The following is a 6,221-nucleotide window of genomic DNA, read 5'->3' as shown; positions in this document are numbered from 1 at the left end:
GGCGCCGAGCCTATATTATCTTTTAAAGCCCATTTAGGTACAGTTTTCCATTCATTGCAACCAAAGACATCACAACTTATACAGTCCCACAGAGCTTGGCAGAGAGCCTGGGACAAGGTAGGTTGCTCATGAGGGATGATGAACGAATTCCAAATAATGTAGCAATATGGTTAATGTGATTAACTGAACTCATATATGCAGATCTGGTTTGACTATATTAAAAAGATGAAAGCTCACAGTAAGCATTCCGTAAGCTTTTATTGGTTGAATGAACCACTCACTGTCATTATAGCTCCCAGCAACCTCCAACTCTTGGGCTCAGGAGATTCACTTGCCTCAGTTTTTTATTTTTAGTAGATATGGGGGTCTTGCTTTTGCTCAGGCTGATCTCGAACTCATGAGTTCAAGCATCCACCGACCTGGGCCTCCCAGAGTGCTAGGATTACAGGCGTAAGCCACTGCGCCCAGCCCATTGTTTTCCTAATAAACTACCTCTAGCTTTGAGTAGTCTTCAGTAATCTAAGTAGGACCACACGAACATCTAGAGAACACAAGTCTAGAATTATGATGAACTAATAGTTACAAATCAAGCCTGTGTTCCAGTCTCACAGGGGAAAATAGGTGACAACGGTGAGGAATAAGGTAGGTGTATAAGTACTGACGTGGGAAGCCCTCCAAGACATGCTAAGAAAGAAATTACAATGTAGTAATTACATTAAGATTCCATTCTCATACGAACAGTCTCCCAAGCAAAACTTTGGTTTTCTCTATACACATAAATGAGAGTAAGTCAAAGATCAGGTGTGGAGGTCTGCTCATGAAACCCTGACAGTGGACACTTCTGGTGAGGGAGTGGCCGCAGAAACTTGTCCTTTCTCTGTATTTTTTCCAGTGATTTTATCCAGAGATAAAATAATTACGTGTTGGGGCAGCGCCTGTGGCTCAAAAGAGTAGGGCACCAGCCCTATATGCCAGAGGTGGTAGATTCAAACCTAGCCCCAGCCAAAAACTGCAAAAAAAAATATTATGTGTCACTTGTATAATTAAAATAATTTCTTTTAAAAATGAAATAACAATAGAACTCTGACAGAGGTGGAATATTCCCTTCCATCTTGTTTTTTCACATAGTGTCTGTTCAGATTCTTGGGGAAGCTAAAGAAAACGCAGCTATGCCCCTGAAGTTCTGCGGCGCTGTGCGCCTGGGGACCTCATGCCGTCTACACCTTGCCATGCCTAGGAGGCCACGTCCTTTCCTTGGGCTTCAGCAGTTCTCCTGGCTGCTGTAGGAGCCAAGGAGATTCCTCCCCATATGAAACGCTCCTAGGGTGGCCTACTGACCTGGATTCTCCTCTCAGCATCCCAACTCCAACCACCTCAGCTGCCAAACTACACACGGCCCAAATGACTTCTTCCGCAAATGAGCGAGGGAATCAGAGCACCTCACAGTCAGGGCGGAGGCCCTAGGAGGTGCTCATGTGCAGCACGGTTGGAATTGCTGGTCCAGTTCAAGACCATCAGTGTGCAGAGTGGGAACGTGAGGCTCAGAAAAGATTTGTCCAACTGTGAGTTGGGTGTCAGCCTGAGTGGGACTCACACCCGATTCCTAGTTCAGAGATCATTTGGATGGGGGGGGCATCCCCAAAATTCCACCATCATAGCTAACCCTTGGGTCTCCAAAAATGTCCCTGTTCCAAAGAATACCTGTTACTTAACGTATTAGCACACTGCAACATAGTTTTTCAGAGGAGCTGGTGTTTATTCCAAAAGAAGATAAAAAGTTACTTTTTATTTTATTGTAAAAAAAAAAAATTGTAAAAGCACAAGTGAAAATATTAAAAGAGGCCAGGCACTGTGGCTCATGCCTCTGATCCTAGCACTCTAGGAGGTCGAGGCAAGTGGATGGCTTGAACTCATGAGTGTGACACCAGCCTGAAGAAGAGTGAGACCCCATTTCTACTAAAAATAGAAAAACTAGCTGGGTATAGTGTGCATGCCTGTAGTCCCAGCTACTCAGGAGGCTGAGGCAAGAAGATAGCTCAACTCAAAGAGTTTGAGGTTGCTGTGAGCTCTGATGCCACAGCACTCTACCCAGGGTGACTGAGGGACACTCTGTCTCAAAAAAAAAAAAATTAAAAGAAATTATTTCTGCCATCCTAACCATGTTTGACTTGTTCACTTTATTTAATATCACTCCAATATATATACTCTACCTGTATATTTATGCATTCAGCTGTAATCTTTTTCTATACCTTATTATAATCTTTTTCACTTAATGCTATATATGTTTTCCTGTAGTACATGTTTTCATGTAGCTGTCTAGCTTCTGCAGAGTATTTCATCAAGTAAATAAACCATTATTTACATAACTATACTTTCATTATTTTTATATCATAAAATATTTCAATCACACCAAAATGCACAAGGAATAATACAGTACACAGTTTAACAAATATTGCTATTTTAAAAATATTTTTGAGGTTTTCAAAATAAAATGAAATAAAACAGTGCAGGTACACTTGGAGATTTCTTCTGTGTGATGTATTTTAATCCCCCCACCCAGCAGGCCTATATAATGTGTGGGGGCCCAGTGCAAAATGAAAATATAGCGTCCCAGGTGGCGGCTGTGGCTCAGTGAGTAGGGCACTGGCGCTATATACCGAGGGTGGTAGATTCAAACCTGGCCCTGGCCAAACTGCCAAAAAAAAAAAAGCAAAACAGGTGTTATGGTGGGCGCCTGTAGTCCCACCATACAGGGGTGGGAGGCTGAGGCAAAAGAATCACCTAAGCCCAAGAGCTGAAAGTTGCTGTGAGCTGTGAGTCCATGTCACTCTACTGAGGGTGACAAAGTGAGAGTCTGTCTCTGGAAAAAAAAAAAGAAAAAAAGGAAAATGCGGGGTCCCTTATTGAAAAATCCTTATGAATTTCAAGACAGCCACAGCAGAGCATTATACTAAGCATGGGGCCTTTTACAGTGTGGATCACTGTGCTACTGCCCAGATTGCACATCTGTGAAGCTGGCCTGAGGTCCCTCTCTCCTCTCATTTTCCTAAAGTCAATCTGTGTTTTTGTTGTCCCGAGTTTATGCTTTTTTTATACATACATTGACGAAATGGAGTATTAATTTGTATGTTATAAAACATTACCTAAGTTGCATCGTATTGTATGTATCCTTAGACTGTTGACTTGTTTCTCTTACTATTTTAAAGATGTATTTGTGGCTTGGCGCCTGTAGCTTAAGTGGCTAAGGCGTCAGCCACATACACCAGAGCTGGCAGATTCGAACCCAGCCCAGGCCTGCCCAACAACGACAACTACAACCAAAAAATAGCCGGTGCTGTGGCAGGTGCCCGTAGTCCCAGCTACTTGGAAGGCTGAGGCAAGAGAATCGCTTAAGCCCAGGAGTTGGAGGTTACTGTGAACTGTGATGCCACAGCACTCTACCCAGGGTGACAGCTTAAGACTCTGTCTCAAAAAAAAAAAAGTGTTTGTATGGATTCATGGAGATGTTATTCATTTTCACTACTGTCTAATATCCCACTGTGTGCTCTAATCACTGTTAATTTTTACAGTAACCTATATTTTTATTATAATTAATAATACTGCAGTGAACATCCTTGGACACAGTTCTCTGTGCACATATGTGAGCTTTTTTCTGCTCTCTATACTTAGGCATGAAATTGAATCATCCTGCCTTAGGTGTTGAGGTTACTTCCAAAGTTTTTGCTTGGCATCAGTGTACTCCCCTTAGACACCTTTACTTGGTTGTTCCACGTCCCTCCATCATCTGAAAAACCTCCCTCAGGAGACTTTCCTCCAAGCCACCTTTCCTCTAAGAATACCCATCCATACAGCCAGGAACTGCGTGTCCTCACTATTCCCTTTCCTTCTCTACCACTTGTAACCTATTACCCAAACCTTGTGATTCCCACTCCAAAGGACAGCTTTAAACCACACATTCCTTCATATCCCTCCTGCTACGTCTCCTGTCTTGGCTCAGGACCCCACCTCTACCCTGCCCTCTTTTTCCAACGCTAACTGGCCCCTCACCCCCTGCAGTCTCTAGCCTTCCAACTTTCTCTATTGAAGAACTTATGATACCCTATCAAACTGCATGATGACATGCAGTTCTCCCCCGCACGTGATGGAGATCAGAGTTGTGAGCTGTGTGACAGCAAAGGTTGCATCATGGTCACCATTTATGGACCTGTAGTACAGTGCCTGGCATCTGATGGACTCTACAGATGTTTGTTGAATCCAAGTATGCATGATATCATGTTGCAGTTCTCCCATCTTTTGAATCAGCCCTTAGGATAAATTTCCCAAAGAAGCATTGTTGATGACTTAGGATAATGAGTAAAAGTTTAAAAAGTAACATTGTAAAACACTTGCAAACATTTTGAACATCGTAAAAGTTCAAAATCCCATGTAAAGGGAACTTGACCCCCACAAAAATTTAGATCAAGTGGGACAGATAGGAAAACTCACCAAGGAGTGATTTTCCCGAGAGTCCAAAGCCAGTAAGAGACAAAGTATAAAGGTACTCAGGTATTCTTTCCACCTGCCTGCCTTATTTGATAGGTATATTAAATTTAATATAGTATCAACTGAACACAAATTGTGTTGCTCTTTAATGTCAGGTGACTGTCTCTTATAATGTTGCTGTTCTGATATAAAATGTGTCATGTATCATTCTAATATGTATGTTTACTATGTATGTGTTTATATATACACACACGCATTTGATAATAATCTGGTAGAATTTGGATCTCTGCAGGAAAAAAAAAAAAGGAACTCACATCTCTGGGCCTTTGTTTCCTTATCTATTAAATGGACATAAGAAAGGCCCTATCTAGAATCTTTTGGTCTGTGAGCAAATATAGAAAAAGCACAAGTTTCTATCCTTACTTGACTTCTTTACTGCCATGCTTTGTGCAATCACTTAAGGAGCTAAGGAGGACAAATGAAGTACAGCCCTTGCAAAACTGAGAAACAGTAATAGCTGCTTGGATGGCTGCTTAATGCCCCTCACCCGCTGATTTGGAAGCCCTTTAATCACTTATAGCACACGAAAGAGAAAGTGATCTGCTATGCATTTCCCTCAAATGTGTTGCTGAGTTCATGGGTTAACCCTACAGGAAGAAGAAGGCATTGCTTAACACAAAGGAGTGCCTTGTTCATGATGGGCCTTCACACGCCAAAGGCCCCCATCCCCAACTCTGAGACCTCAAATGACATCATCTAGGTGATATCTTTTAAAGGAGGAGTTCATTGTATGGAAGTCATGGGAATACCACACGCACAATATGGAGACTTGGCTTCGAGTCTTGGCCCTGCCACAGAAAGACATGTGATATTAGCCACAGTCTTCTACCTGTACAATGAACTCAGTGGAGAACACCTTTCCCCTTCCTCTCCACAGTTCTAAAGTTCTGGCATTCAATGGGAGGTGGAGATGGCATTCAGAACTAATAATACAAAGCAGGCACCTTCTTAACTCCTCCTGGTCTGAGTCCCTGTCTCCTTCACAGAGCTGGGAAATAGATGAGCACCTAGTTCCCTGGTATGGGTCATAGAATAAAAGAGTCATGGGTGGTTGTCAGGAAACCTCAGTGTTTATCAAGACCCATGTCCAGCCTATCTCCTTTATTCAACAAAAATTCACTAAGTGGTTGTGTTAAGCAGAATGTGGGCAAGAGGGTCATGTTGATTTACCCACTATCCATGATTTATCCTAGTGCAGTGGCTAGCACATAGTAGGTGTTCATTACATATCTGTTGAAGGATGGGTAGTCTCCTGCAGTAGTGTCATCTAGAGAAGTCTATTTTTTTTTTTTTTTTGAGACAGCGTCTCACTCTATAGCTCCAGGCTAAAGTACCATCATGTCACAACTCACAACAACCTCAAATTCCTGGGCTCAAGCAATTTTCTTGCCTCAGCCTCCTGAAGATCATGTAGCCACCAGGCCTAGCGACCTGAGGTTGGTGATCTCACCTGCGATCCTGGCCTGCCTCCTACATGGAGGCCAGGGGAGAAACTTGAGAAGAGGGAAGAACAAGAAGTAGGGGAGCCTATTAAGTGCAGATTCCTGGGCCCACCATAGATCTGCTGAATTGGAATCTCTAGTGATAGGGCTCAGGTGACTGTCAAGCCCTCTAGAGTTTGAGGGCCTTAGCTGTAGTGTCTGAATAAAGCATTTTCCTATTATTGAAAGGGAGAGGCT

Source organism: Otolemur garnettii, unplaced genomic scaffold, assembly GCF_000181295.1.
Source record: "Otolemur garnettii isolate 467f Iridium unplaced genomic scaffold, OtoGar3 scaffold00003, whole genome shotgun sequence".
Taxonomy (NCBI): domain Eukaryota; kingdom Metazoa; phylum Chordata; class Mammalia; order Primates; family Galagidae; genus Otolemur; species Otolemur garnettii.
The sequence above is the reverse complement of the archived record's forward strand: the minus strand, read 5'-3'. Positions refer to the sequence as shown.